At 34.2% G+C, this 16,101-nt stretch overlaps 1 protein-coding gene and 1 pseudogene across 3 annotated transcripts in view; both read left to right on the top strand.

Annotated features, from left to right (window-relative positions):
* Nucleotides 1-16,101, top strand: part of LRBA (LPS responsive beige-like anchor protein) — a 727,005-nt gene that overhangs the window by 277,464 nt on the left and 433,440 nt on the right. The window lies entirely within an intron of this gene.
* LOC137223248 (large ribosomal subunit protein eL31-like) lies at nt 10,663-11,245 on the top strand (annotated as a pseudogene).

A 16,101-nucleotide genomic window follows, 5' to 3' on the forward strand; every position in this document is an offset into this window, starting at 1 on the left:
TTTTGTTATAATCTGCAAATTCAGATTTTTCCTTCAGTTCTTAGTAATTTCTATAAATTAAAATGTGAAATATCTTTTGCATTTTATTTTCTTTTTCTTAGTGACACATAAATCTATGTTAGATATGTCTGTCTTTCATATCTATTAGTTATTTCTTAATTGCTTTACTTTCTTTGATCTCCAGTCATGAGTAAAGTTTTTAATGTTTTATTTTCTCTGTCTGTGGTTTGCCTATAATGATTGTTTTGTTCTTCATTTTGTTTATTTAGATCTTCAGCCTCTCTACCTTTTTCTCTTATCTTGACTTTTATTTTTTTTGTGTTTTTTTGAGTTATAGTTTTATGTTGTTTTTTAGAAGAAAATAATCATGAGGAATTTCATTTTTTTGTTATATATTCTTTGTCTTTTGTATAGAATCTTCCAGTTTTATTTAAATGTTTTATTTGTTTTTTATTTATTCATTGATTGGCAATTTATGTTTGCATAACTACTGTTTGGCTTAGACAGACAGAATATCTTGGTGACTCCCTTCTCACTGTCTCTAAAGGTAAAGCTAATTTTTTCTGTCACTGAGCTACACTTTGATGTTTGAAATTTGATTTTTGCCCAGTTTTGTTTGCCTATCATGAAAAGAGGGAGAGAGATCTTCGACCTAGGTGAGGAGGCCTTCGTAGCACACCTAAGTCTTGCTTTCTTTTTACAAGATTTCGTTAAGTATTTTCTACCAAGTTCATTCCATCTTATTAGAAACTATGGATAATTCTCATCAGGGAAAAATGTGCTTAGGCTGTGAATCATTATCTGTCATTTCAGAGAGTACTCTGGAGGCTACTGCCCTGGGAAGTCAGCCCTATTTTTCACTTCCTTGTTTCACCAATTTTTGCACTGTAGATTTTTCTAGCATCTTCAATAAGAGGAAACAAGAGAGAACAGTAGTTACTCGGTTTGTGTCTCTCCATATATGAAGGCATTAAGAAAAATTATCAGAATGTTGTTAGTTTACCAACATTGCTTTGGGGACATGGTTAGGAACTGAGCTTACTGCAACCTTAGTTCTAATACCAGTATGTTTAATTTCCCCAAGGTAACCAGTTTTTTAATGTTTGGTAGTTTATGTTATGTTTCTTTTAGTTATTTTTGTTAGGGTTTTATTGGTTGTTGTTCAATATTTTTGTTTTTGCTAATTTGTTTAGGATTTGAAGGAAGAAAAAACTTTTAAAATTGCCATTTCAGCCTAATATCCTAACCTGGAACGTATTCCTTACTGTCCTTTCTAATTGGTTATGGAGAAGTTCCTTTGTAACTCTGGGTTGAGATTGCAGTTCATTCTTTTAAGTTTTAGTGATCATGGTGCTGGTGATATATGTGTTCTTATATGAATGAATTGAGAGAATGAGGAAGGAGAAAACATGTGGAATTGAAAAGAGGAAAAATACTTCTAAAACAGTGTGCAATACAAGAAATTAAATTGATCTGACCCAAATGGTACATACATTTGCAATTTAGATAAGGGATAATAGTGACAATTGTAGCTTATATTTCATGAGTCCTTATGTTGGCTCAGAAACTGTCATGGGTGCTTTATAAGTTTTAACTAATTTAATTCTTACAATAAACCTCTGAAATAGTACTGTTATTATCTCTCATTTTATAAATGAGAAAACGGCATAAAGAGGAAATAACCCAGAATTAACAACTGGAATCCAGATCTAGGCAGTTTATCTTTTAATCACTAATCTGTGTATTTGTTTCACATTGTATTAGATTTCCATAGAATGTGTGAATAGGATTTAATCCTGGCATATACAATAGCTGTATTCTAAGCTAATTTAATTTTACGCTTTCTACTATAGTTTTTCATTTTAATCTTTATATAATCTTGCTATGAGATTTATAATATTTATAGTAATATTCTAAAGCATGATTATAAAATATCTAAATAGAAACAAATATTTATGAACTGATTTTATTGTTACTTGAATTTTTAGTGGAGAAAATGTATTTGTTTCACATGAGAGTCAATTTTAAGAGAGCAAACATATTTTTAATATTTTCATAGAAATAGAATTCCATTTATTTATACCACAGAACCCCAATTGATTGAGGCATGTTCATGTTTAATATATTTCTAACTACATTGGTCTTAAATCTTAAATAATACTCTACAAGATGAAACATATTTTTCCTAGACAGCTTATATGCTAAAGGTTATCTATATTCAGCTTTGAATTCATGTTGTGCATTCTTAAATAATATATTTGAACTTTTGCTACTGCTAGTTACTTCCTCCTGCAAAAAAGAGATGTCATGTATTTAATATACCATTTGTGGTTGTAAAGTAGCTGACTTGTTTCATTTATTATCAAGGGATTGATGACAGTGTAGATCTGAAATGCACATCTCTTTAGTTCATTACATGATTATCACTGGAGTGGGATATCCTTGACATCTTCTGCTTTTGATTTATGTAGATGGTCCTTGAATGTCATGACATCATTGATTGGGTGCACATCTTAACTTTATTATTTAATCCTACAGCTGTAAACAGAATGTTTATTAAAAAACTATGTTGTGCAAAACACTATACCCTGTCTTGTAAGTGTAGTGTATGTGTGGGTGTACACAATTCATGACAATCTTTTGTTAAAAAGTTGTCTATCAAAGTTTAGTTTATTTAAACTGATGTGTTATATCTGTAAAACATGTGATCAGGATTATCATTTAATAGCTTTCTTTTTAGGAATCTGTGTAAGTTAAAGTCCATTTCAGTAAGAATGTCTTAATGCGCTTTTGTCTGATGTTGCTTTGAATTTTATCTATTATAGAGTAGAACTCAATTCTTATTAGCTTCAATGGAATGGTAAAGTAGGTGGCAGGTCAGCTTAGCTGAAGTAATAAAAACAGTCTTTTTTATGAAATAAAAGGGCATAAAAGCGCTTGATCAATTATTAATATAGCAATCTATAGATTTTTCTTTTAGTTGAAGGATTTCAAATATTTTTTCATATTAGCAAACAAAATATTCTTCAATAAAGTAGTGAATTTTTTTGCCATTTAAGTACTTTTGCATTTTTTAATACATTTTATTTGTTTATTTTTGGCTGCTTTGGGTCTTCGTTGCTGCACGTGGGCTTTCTCCAGTTGCGGCAGGCGGTGGCTACTCTTTGTTGCGGTGTGCGGGCTTCTCATTGCAGTGGTTTCTCTTATTGCAGAACATGGGATCTAGGCACGCGGGCTTCAGTAGTTGTGGCTCATAGGCTCTAGAGTGCAGGTTCAGTAGTTGTGTCGCATGGGATTATTTGCTCTGCGGCATGTGGGATCTTCCCGGACCAGGGATTGAACCCATATCCCCTGCATTGGCAGGTGGATTCTTAACCACTGTGCACCAGGGAAGTCCCACTTTTGCATTTTTTAATATTAGTGAACACTTCTATGACAGCACTTATTTATGTAGGCTGTTAACAAGCAAAAAAAATTCTTTATATCAACTCTTTGATATAAATATTGTTATTATTATCTTGGTTTTACAGGTAAGGAAATGTGAAGTACAGAGAGGTTAAATGATTTGTTCTAGGTCTTATAGCTAATATATGGTGAAGCTAGGATTCAAGCCCAAGTCAAGTAGTCTGATACAAAGTTAGGACCAACTAACTTTTTTATTTTTTTACATCTTTATTGGAGTATAATTGCTTTACAATGTTGTGTTAGTTTCTGCTGTACAACAAAGTGAATCAGCTATATGTATACATATATCCCCATATCCCCTCCATCTTGAGCCTCCCTCCCACCCTCCCTATCCCACCTCTCTAGGTCATCACAAAACATCGAGTTGATCTCCCTGTGTTATGCAGCAGCTTCCCACTAGCTATTCATTTTACATTTGGAAGTGTATATATGTCAGTGCTACTCCCTCCCTCACTTCGCCCCAGCATTCCCTCCCTGCTCTGTGTCCTCAAGTACCTTCTCTATGTCTTCGTCTTTATTCCTGCCCTGCCGCTAGGTTCATGAGTACCGTTTTTATAGATTCCCTATATATGCGTTAGCATACGGTATTTGTTTTTCTCTTTCTGACTTCACTCTGTATGACAATGTAAGTCCATCCACCTCATTACAAATAACTCAATTTTGTTCCTTTTTATGGCTGACCATTGTGTATATGTGCCACATCTTTATCCATTCATGTGTCGATGGACATTTAGGTTGCTTCCATGTCCTGGCTATTGTAAATAGTGCTGAAATGAACATTGTGGTACATGTACCTTTTTGTTTTTGTGTGTGTTTTGTTTTGTTTTGTTTGTTTTGTTTTTTTTCCGGTACGTGGGCCTCTCACTGTTGTGGCCTCTCCCGTTGCGGAGCACAGGCTCCGGACGCGCAGGCTCAGCGGCCATGGCTCACGGGCCCAGCCGCTCCACGGCATGAGGGAACTTCCCGGACTGGGGCATGACCCTGCGTCCCCTGCATCGGCAAGCGGACTCTCAACCACTGCACCACCAGGGAAGCCCACATGTACCTTTTTGAATTATGTTTTTCTCAGGGTATATGCCCAGTAGTGGGATTACTGGGTCGTATGGTAGCTCTATTTTTAGGTTTTTAAGGAATCTCCATACTGTTCTCCATAGTGGCTGTATCAATTTACATTCCCACCAACAGTACAGGAGTGTTCCCTTTTCTCCACACCCCCTCCAGCATTTATTGTTTATAGATTTTTTTGATGATGGCCATTCTGACCGGTGTCAGGTGATAACCTCATTGTGGTTTTGATTTGCATCTCTAATGATTCATGATGTTGAGCATCTTTTCCTGTGTTTGTTAGCAGTCTGTACGTCTTCTTTGGAGAAGTATCTATTTAGGTCTTCCGCCCAATTCTGGATTAGGTTGTTTGTTTTTTTGATATTGAGCTGCTTGTATATTTTGGAGATTAATCCTTTGTCAGTTGCTTCATTTGCAAATATTTTCTCCCATTCTGAGGGTTGTCTTTTTCTCTTGTTTATGGTTTCCTTTGTTGTGCAAAAGCTTTTAACTTTCATTCGGTCCCATTTGTTTTTATTTCCATTTCTCTAGGAGGTGGGTCAAAAAGGATCTTGCTGTGATTTATGTCATAGAGTGTTCTGCCTATGTTTTCCTCTAAGAATTTTATAGTGTCTGGCCTTACATTTAGGTCTTTAATCCATTTTCAGTTGATTTTTCTGTATGGTGTTAGGAAGTTTTCTAATTTCATTCTTTTACATGTAGCTGTCTAGTTTTCCCAGCACCAGTTATTGAAGAGGCTGTCTTTTCTCCATTGTATATTCTTGCCTCCTTTATCAAAGATAAGGTGACCATATGTGTGTGGGTTTATCTCTGGGCTTTCTATCCTGTTCCATTGATCTATCTTTCTGTTTTTGTGCCAGTACCATACTGTCTTGATTATTGTAGTTTTGTAGTATAGTTTGAAGGCAAGGAGCCTGATTCTTGCAGCTCCATTTTTCTTTATCAAAATTGCTTTGGATATTCGGGGTCTTTTGTGCTTCCATACAAACTGTAAAATTTCTTGTCCTAGTTCTGTGAACAATGCCATTGGTAATTTGATAGGGATTGCATTCAATCTGTAGATTGCTTTGGGTAGTAGAGTCATTTTCACAATGTTGATTCTTCCAATCCAAGAACATGGTGTATCTCTCCATCTGTTTGTATCATCTTTGATTTCTTTCATCAGTGTCTTATAGTTTTCTGCATGCAGGTCTTTTGCCTCCTTATGTAGGTTTATTCCTAGGTAGTTTATGCTTTTGGTTGCAGTGGTGAATGGGAGTGTTTCCTTAATTTCCTTCTCATGTTTCGTTGTTAGTGTATAGGAATGCAAGAGTTTTCTGTGCATTACTTTTGTATCCTGCTACTTTACCAAATTCATTGATTAGCGCTAGTAGTTTTTTGGTAGCACCTTTAGGATTTTCTATGTGTAGTTTCATGTCATCTGCAAACAGTGACTGTTTTACTTCTTGTTTTCCAATTTGTATTCCTTTTATTTCTTTTTCTTCTCTGATTGCCGTGGCTGAAACTTCCAAAACTGTGTTGAATATTAGTGGTGAGAGTGGGCACCCTTGTCTTGTTCCTGATCTTAGTGGAAATGCTTCCAGTTTTTCACCATTGAGAATGATGTTGGCTGTGGGTTTGTCATATATGGACTTTATTATGTTGAGGTAAGTTCCCTCTGTGCCTACTTTCTGGTGAGTTTTTTATCAAAAATGGGTGTTGAATTTTGTCAGAAGCTTTTTCTGCATCTATTGAGATTATCATATAGTTTTTATTCTTCAATTTGTTACTATGGTGTATTACTTTGAATGATTTGTGTATATTGAAGAATCCTTGTATTCTTGGGATAAACCCCAGTTGATCATGGTGTATGATCCTTTTAATGTGCTGCTGGATTCTGTTTGCTAGTATTCTGTTGAGGAGCTTTGCATCTATGTTCATCAGTGATATTGGCCTGTAGTTTTCTTTTTTTGTAACATCCTTGTCTGGTTTTGGTATCAGGGTGATGGTGGCCTTGTAGAATGAGTTTGGGAATGTTACTCCCTCTGCTAGATTTTGAAAGAGTTTGAGAAGGATAGATGTTAGCTTTTCTCTAAACGTTTGATAGAATTTGCCTGTGAAGCCATCTGGTCCTGGGCTTTTGTTTGTTGGAAGATTTTTAATCACAGTTTCAATTTCAGTGCTTGTGATTGGTCTGTTTATATTTTCTATTTCTTCCTGGTTCAGTCTCGGAAGGTTGTGCTTCTCTAAGGATTTGTCCATTTCTTCCAGGTTGCCCATTTTTTTGGCATGTAGTAGTCTCTCATGATCCTTTGGATTTCTGCGGTGTCAGTTGTTACTTCTCCTTTTTCATTTCTAATTCTGTTGATTTGAATCTTCTCCCTTTTTTCCTGATGGGTTAGGCTCATGGTGTATCAATTTTGTTTGTCTTCTCAAAGAACCAGGTTTTAGCTTTATTGATCTTTGCTATCGTTTCCTTCATTTCTCTTTTATTTATTTCTGATCTGATCTTTATTGGTTGTTTCCTTCTGCGAACTTCGTGATTTTTTTTTGTTCTTCTTTCTCTAATTGCTTTAAGTGTAAGGTTAGGTTGTTTATTTGAGATTTTTCTTGTTTCTTGAGGTGGAATTGTATTGCTGTAAACTTCCCTCTTAGGACTGCTTTTGCTGCATACCATAGGTTTTGGGTTATCATGTTTTCATGGTCATTTGGTTCTAGGCGTTTTTTGATTTCCTCTTTGATTTCTTCAGTGATCTCTTGGTTGTTTAGTAGAGTATTGTTTAGCCTCCATATGTTTGTATTTTTATAGTTTTTTTCCTATAATGGATGTCTAGTCTCCTAGCTTGTGGTCGGAAAAGATGCTTGAGACCATTTCAACTTTCTTAAATTTACTGAGGCTTGATTTGTGACCCAAATGTGATCTATCCTGCAGAGTGTTCTGTGTGCACTTGAGAAGAAAGCCTTTTATGGCTGTTAGCATTTGCCTTATGTATTGAGGTGCTCCTGTGCCAGCTAACGTTGTTTTGTTAGGCCATTTGTATACTAAGTGGTTTAACACACATTTTCTCTTTTCAACATCACAACAGATCTGTGAAAGTATGCAAGATAGATTGAGAGAATTTGATTTGGCCTTGGTCACATAGCTAGAAAACTGATCATTTTGAGCCAGAACTCAGGTCTCGTAAAAGTAACCCAATGTAGTCTCTGTCTTCATATCCTCCGTTGACCCCAGGGTATTACATGAAGTATTTTGCTGTTGAGAAAATATATTATTCAATATATGTTTGACAGTTCTGAAGGAGTGTGAAGCAGATTAACAAATGTAATATTAGAGACTTGACCAATTTTAGGGTTATGATGAATTATCCAATTTACCTGTTTAATATTGGCATTTTTTGTGATTGATGGTCATTTGCTTTCCTTTAGTTAAAATAAGTATTTATTTTCCTAATTATAGAATCATAATTAGGAAATACATATTTAATACATATTTAATAAAATTAGGAATACATACATATATGATATGTATTTATTAAAGTTTAGAAAATAAAGAAAAATATAAATAAAAAGTATTCATTGTTTAGCTTTAACAATGGTTTATCTGTGTTGTTTTTATTTTAACTTTAACTTGAAATAATTATAGAATATAAGAAGTTGCAAAAGTAGTACAAAGGTCTCATGTATCCTACTGTCTTTTAAAAATACACATATACTCATTTACTCATTCACTGTAAGTACCCACTTACCAAATTACAGTCATAAGGATGCTTTTAAAAAGCAGGGAATACAGATATGTCACGTGTCATTTTTCATAGATGAATGCATAGTATACACATTTTTGCACCTTGTTTTTTTTGTGTGTGTGTCTGTGTATTAGTATATACTGAGCTTCCTCATTTTTTTGGTTGCTTTGCAGTATTCCATTGTATTTTTGTATGTTTCTGTATATATAATTATTATTGTAGTGCCAGACTTCCATTATTAGACATTTAAGGTTTTTACATTCTTGTCGTGTTATGAAAAGTGCTGCAGTTTATAATTTTGTACTCTGCATTTTTTAATGTACTTCTGTAGGTGGCTACTGAATTTTCTGTTTTATTTTCATCATTATCTTTAAGATTATTGTATAGTTTTATTATGGAATCTGTAGAAATTATCCTGTATGTTAATAATTTTTTTTAGATTCTCTAATAGCAATAAATCCTACCAGGTTGAATATTTTAAAAAACATTACCAATTCTAACTTTTTAAAGGAGTTTTATAATTATTTACAAGTGATGTTGATTTCCTTTTTTGTAAATTAGTATTGTCAAAAAATAAAATATATGTATTAGCTTTTTTTTTTATCTTTCAGAGAGTCAAAGTTGGACTTATTTATTTATTGATTGGTTGAGTTAATTGTTTTCTAATTCTCTTAAATGTTTTGGCAAATATATTTTTTACCTCCCCTTGCATTCTTTTTTTTCTTGTTTATTTGAAAGCATACTTTTATTCCTTTCTAAGTAATGAGAACAAAAACAATAATATTAATATTATTTGGAGGACATCAGTGGTGTCATCCTATTGTTTATTATGTGACATACTCATTTTTCTTAGTTTGTATACTTTTAGTATACTTTTTAATCTGGTAGTTATTTAATAGTCAAGGGATTTGTCCTTTACTGTTTGTTCAAATTTTGTTTTTTATTGCATTATAAGCAGATAGTATGGTATGTGGAATTACTACCTTTGAAATTTATTGAGGATTTCTAATTGGCCTAATTTGATATTGAGCTTATATTTACAGTCTTTTTTCTGTGATAAACAAACAAAAACCATAAAGCACACAACACTCTGATCTATCATCATAAGAAAATTTCCAGTAGGAATTTTTAAAGACTCAGATAAATGATTATCAGTCCCATTTGAAAAGATAAATGTATATACTAGGATGTTTTGCTTGATGTTCAGTAAGATATGATTAGCTGTATGAAAAATATATGTGGAAATTATTTTACGGATCAAGAGCAGAATACAACATAATAAATTTTTGAAATTTCTGAAGAGGATAATTTTGTGGAGTTTCAAAACACCAGGCAATCTCAAAGGAATATATTTATAAGTTCTCATTGTAGACATTGTATGACCAAAATAACGAATATTAAAATTGAAAAAAATTTAGATGAATTATGAGGTATTAGTATTTAAATATATAAAAATATAAATTTGGAAAATATGAAAACTGTAATGGATATGTGGGGGAAGGATGGAGACTGGAAAGAGAGTACTGCTTGTCAGTAATGGAAAAGTGCAAATTCAAATGGCAAAACCATTAAAATTCTTTGTACCTGGTATGCTAGTAATGCTACTCATAAAATTATAACTTGAGCACAATTCGTTTGGAAATCTTTTTGAGATGAGTCCTATCTTTGCCTTAATTTTTATTTAGATTTTTTTAATGTAAATAATTTAGAAGAAAAAAACAATCATGTCCTTGAAAATGTCAGTTATTATAATTATAGCAGAAGAATATTGGAAAATGTTGTAATGTCATATTAACAATAGTTAACAACAGTTAATTTATTAATAAGACTTAATGAATAGGTAGTGGCAGGTTTACTTTGTGGAGCTTTGAGAATTAATAAAAATACCTGCATTATTACTTTAATTTTTGAAATATAGGACTTGAAATTAGGCCTTGTGGTTATAGCTTATGCATCAATATTGTCAAAGTTTAGAGTGAAACTGGAGAAATAACACAATTGTTCATTTAGTATTTTTTTCTTTTACTGATTTTTTTTTTCTTATAAAGCTATGATTTAAAAAATGATTACTAAAATTTAGGGAGAAAAGAAGGAGAGATTACATACCACAGTTCATTCAGAAAGATAAAGGATTGAAATATTTTGGATATTTCCAACCTGAATTACATCTTACCTGCCCCATGCTCAGCTCTCTTTTCATCATAGGAGCAGTAATTCTTCCAGTCTTCCAGAATTTAAAAGTGATAGTCAAAACCAAAAATCAAATAGATAAATTGGACTTTATCAAAATTAAGATTATTTGGGGTTCAAAAGGTACTATGAAGAAAGAAAAAAGAGAATCCACAGAATGGAATAGCAGATTGTAAATCTTATATTTGATAAGGGTATAGTATCTAGAACATACAAAGAACTTTTAGCACTCAACATTAAAGAGGGATCCCCTTCCTCTTGCCTTCAGGCAACCCGGAAGTTGTGCTTGCCATGCTGCTTTCCTTTTCTCAGAGTACTTTGTCGTCTTTCTTTCCATCCTGGGCCCAACAGAATGGCTCCTACCAAAAGGGTGGCAAGAAGATGGGCTCTTCTGCCATCAACAAGGTAGTGACCAAAGAATACACCATTCACATTCACAAGTGCATCCATACTGAGGGCTGCAAGAGGCATGGCCTTCCGGCACTCAAAGAGATCCAGAAATTTGCCATGAAGAAGATGGGAACTGCTGATGTGTGCATTGACACTGGGCTCAATAAAGCTGTCTGGGCCAATGGAATGAGGAGTATCCCTTACCTTATCTGGGTGCTGTAGCCCAAAAGATGGAAAGAGGATGAAGAATCATCAAACAAGTGCTATCCATTGGTTACCTAGGTACCTGTCATCTCTTTCAAAAATCTACAGACAATGTGGATGAGAACTAACTCTTGATTGTCAAGTAGTCATAAAACTGCAAAAAAAAAAAAAAAAAAACCAATAAGGAGACATATAACACAATTTAAAAATAGGCAGAGAATTTGAATAGATATTTCTCTGAGGATGATATACAAATGGCCAATATGCACATGAAAAGATACTTAACATTGTTATCAATAAGGAAACGGCAAATCAAAAGCATAATAAGATACCATTTTATACCTACTAGAATGGTTTTCATTTAAAAAGTCAGCTAATAACAGGAGTTAGTGGGGATGTAATAAAATTAGAACACTTGTATGCCAATAGTGGGAATGTAAAATGGGGCAGCCACGTTGGCAAACAGGTTTTCAGTTTCTTAAATGGTTAATTATAGTTACCATATGACTCAGTAATTCTACTATTAGGTACATACCCAAAAGAATGGAGAACATAACATCCACAGAAAACCATATACACGAATGTTCACAGCGCTGTTGTTCATAATAACCAAAAAGTGGAATTAACCCAAATGTCCATCAACTGATGAATGGATAAACAATATCTGGTATGTTCATACAGTGCAATATTATTGATCCATATAAATATGTACATGTATAATGTATATATGCTTGCATATATTGTATATGTATATATTTACATATATGTATAAATTCCCAGAGTTGAAATCACAAGTTGAAGAATAAATACAGCTGTTGCAGAGATAAATAAAATTCTCCGAGTATTCTTTTTAATAAGAATTATCTATAGTGTATTCATTTAGTGTCAGTTGTGCTTTAATTGGTTTGTCTAATTAATGAAAAATGGTATTGCTTGTTTTATGTTTCATATTCCATATAAAGTAACCTTTATCAAAATAATAGTATATCTTCTGTGTTAAAATTGTTTTTAATTTTACTACTTTTTTGTTGGGCTAACACTATACTGATGCCAGAAGCTTGGCTTCTGTGCATTGGTGCCAAATTGAAACTCGGAGACAGAGTTTTGGGTGAAGTTGAAAAGAATAGCTTTATTGCTTAGCCAGGCAAAGGGGGACACAGTGGGCTCATGCCCTCAAAAACAGTGTGTCCCAACCCAGGAGGATTTGGTGAGGAGTTTTTTGTGGTATGCGGGTCTCTCACTGTTGTGGCCTCTCCTGCTGCGGAGCACAGGCTCTGCACGTGCAGGCCCAGCAGCTATGGCTCACGGGCCCATCTGCTCCGTGGCATGTGGGATCTTCCCGGACCGGGGCACGAACCCGCATCCCCTGCATCGGCAGGCGGACTCTAAACCACTGCGCCACCAGGGAAGCCCTGGTGAGGAGTTTTATAGCAGTTGTTCAAGGGCAGAGTCGCTGGTAAGATCAGGGTGTATGCAGGGCCTGGCAGGGCCTTCACTCCTTTAATCCAGGCTCAGGTAATCTCTTGATGAGCTTCCCTGGTTTCTTTGATCTGGCTTCAGGTGGTCTTCTTTGGAATGGAGAATGCTGACATCTTCCATTTGTTGGGGGTTTTAGTTCTGTAAAGAGCTCAAAGATAGTGTTATGTGTATCCCTTGAGGGGGAACGAGGACCTGCCCCAAGGCTGCACTGTTGTTTCTTGGCTGCTCCTCCCTTGTCTCTGCATCCCCTCCCTTCCCTGATTAGCAACTGTTTGAATCTGCACTTTGAACTCAGGGAAGGTCATGGAGACTGGAGTCTGTTCCTTACAGACAAGGAAGCTGGGACAGGTAAAGCCTTCCGTGCCCAGAAGCCCCACAGGTCCTGCTTAGTTTCAATACTATATTCTCATGCCATAGAGTTTTGGGGATCATATATATTATCCATACATTCTTTAAATCTAGGTTTATGATTATCAGTGGATATTGAAAATTTTTTGGTACTTTTACATGACTTCCTGCATTTATTGTAAATCCTGTTTGGCAGCTAGCTTCTCTGCATGATTTCTCTTCAGTAATTAAATTTAGCACTTCCAGCTGCTTAAAAATTTGTTGGCCTTTCCTGTTCATTTGTGTTTCTTCATGTGTAAAATGTGGGACATCCACATAGTTTTACTTCTTTTAAAGTGCCATTTTATAGTCTGGGTTAGGCAGTTATATACTGTGAATGGTTTACTTTCTTATTCTAAATATGAATCTAAAATTTTAATTTTAAACTAAATATCAATGTGATGTATATCAGATATGTGATTGCCCTAAGTGACTTGCTTCTAGTAATTTATACGTATTTATATATATTTTTCTTAGAATGTCAGACTAGGTTATTTGTAATGATGTATAATTTCAGCCACCTGTATTCTTTAAGTACAGGTATAAGCAGTTACACAGAACTATAAGTTGGGCTAATTGCCGTAGGATTTAATGAATCTTTTGGTTATAATATAGCAGAATAATTTTAAACATAAGAAATCTTGTGTCTCTTTTTTTAACAGTACTTTACAATTATATTTGTGTGAGGGATATTTTTTGATATAGGTAGTTTGAGAAGGTGTTTACTGATACTACCGAGCCACATATCTGTCTTCAGAGTGTATCATGCTTATAATTCGAGGCCCATTATTCTCCATTACTGGAGAAAGCACTTTTCATAGGTAAAGTAGTTCCTTGTAATAAATTATGAGCATCTACCTATAGCTTACTATTTTTAGATGTCTCAAATGGTCATTCTTTAAAATATTAATGAGTTCATATGTGAACAGCCAATAAAAGTCCTGGTATAATCTTAACTTGTGGACTTACTTAGAATTATAGTGTTCAAACTGTTAATATTTCAGGTCCTTTATTGAGAATCTGATTTTACAAATGGATGTATGGTGTATGGTTGATTAGGCAAGTTAAAATAATTACCAGCCTAATTCCCCAAATCTGTTGTGCTGTTTTATTTTTCATTTATATTACATTCTAAAATACAATTTGCTGACATAATAAATTGATAAGGCATCAGATAGAGGAGTGGCAACAATACAGATGTTGTTGTTTTAACTGTTTTATCTTTGATTGTTCCTTGTTTTCAGCAGAGTATTAGACCATTGAGTATAATACACTAGATGAAAGTTTTAATTTGAGAATGAAAAATTGCATCTAAAAGTAAATGGTGATTTAAAAAATTATTTTAAAAATTGTTTATTACTGAAATTCATTTGGAATCGCAAGTGGCCCTGAGTAGCCTAAACAGTCTTCAAAGAAAAAAAGAACAAAATCAGGAGCACTCAAACTTCCTGATTTTAATATTTACTACAAAGCTGTAATAATCATGGTACTGGCACTATTATAGACACGTATAAGAGAATAATAGAATTTCAAATCCAAAAATAAATTTGTTCATATAAGGCCAGTTGACTTTTGACAAGGGTGACAAGGTGTAGTTCAATGAGAAAAGAATAAGTCTCTAAAGCAAATTGTGCAGACATAACTGGATATCCACATGCAAAAGAATAAAGTTGATCCTTACCTCATACCATATATACAAATTGACTGAAAATAGATCATAAGTGTGAAATCATAAACTCTTAGAAGATAATGTAGTGGTAACTCTTCATGACTGTGTATGTAGAAACGGATTCTTAGATATGACACCAAAAGCAAAAGAAAAAATGGATAATTGGATGTCATGAAATTTAAAAACTCTGTGTATCAAAGGACATTATCAAGAATGTAAAAAAATTACCTATGGAATGGGAGAAAATACTTGCAAATCTATATCTCATAAAAGGGTCTGTTATCCAGATGTTAAGATTTCTCTCAACTCAACAACAAAAAACTAAACAACCCAAATGAAAAATGAGCAAAGAACTTAAATGGACTTTTCTCCAAGGATATACAAATGGCCCACAAACCCATGAAAAGGTGTTCAGCATTAGTCATTAGGGACAAGCTAAAATAAAACAGATAGGGAATAACAAATGTTGGCAAGGATATGGAGATATTAGAACCTTTATACACTGTTGGTGGAATGTAAAATGGTATAGATGCTGTGGAAACAGTTTAGTAGTTCCTCATAAATATAAAAGAATTACCATGTGACCTAGCAATTCCACTCCTAGTACCATATCCGAAAGAACTGAAAATAGTTACTCAAACAAGTACATGTGCATGCATGTGTAGTTTATCATGTGTGTCATCTTGAGTAGGATGCCCAGATAGCTGTTTAAAATATTATCTCTGGGTGTGTCTGTGAAGGTGTTTCCAGAAGAGATTAGCATTTGAATAAGTAGAGTGAATAAAGAAGATCAGTGCCAATGGGTATCATCCAATCCATTGAGGGGATGAATAGTGCAGAAAGGTGGAGGAAGAGTGAATTCATTCTCTCTAATTTAGCTGAGACATTTATCTTCTCCTGACCTTGGACATTGGTACTCCTGGTTCTCAGGCTTTCGGACTAAGACAGGGACTTACACCATTAGCCCCTCAGTTCTTGGGCTGAATTACACCACCAGTTTTCCTTGTTCTCCAGCTTTCAAATGGTGGATTGTGGTACTTCTTGATCCCATGAAACAATGGCTTTAATAAATCTCCTCTTATATATATGTCTCTATATCTTACTGGTTCTGTTCCTCTGGAGAACCCTGACTAATACAATGCATGTTCATAGCAGCACTATTCACAATAGCCAAAAGATGGAAACAGCCAAAATGGCCATCAGTGGATGAGTAGATATACAAATTGTGGTATGTACATAAAATGGAATATTATGCAGTAATAAAAAAGGAGTAAAGAGTTGATACATTCTACGGTAAACATGATCCTCAAATCTTAATGCTAAATGCAAGAAGCCAAAGACGGAAAAATATATTGTATATATCATTTATATGAAATATTCAGAATAGATAACTCCATAAAGACAGAATGCAGATTGGTGGTTGCCATTGGTTGGGGAGTGGAGAATGGGGAGACACTGCTAAATGGATAAACTGTTGACTTTGGAGTGATGGAAATGTTTTGGAGCTAGATATATGTGGTGGTTGTACAA

This window comes from Pseudorca crassidens, chromosome 4 (genome assembly GCF_039906515.1).
Source record: "Pseudorca crassidens isolate mPseCra1 chromosome 4, mPseCra1.hap1, whole genome shotgun sequence".
Taxonomy (NCBI): Eukaryota; Metazoa; Chordata; class Mammalia; order Artiodactyla; family Delphinidae; genus Pseudorca; species Pseudorca crassidens.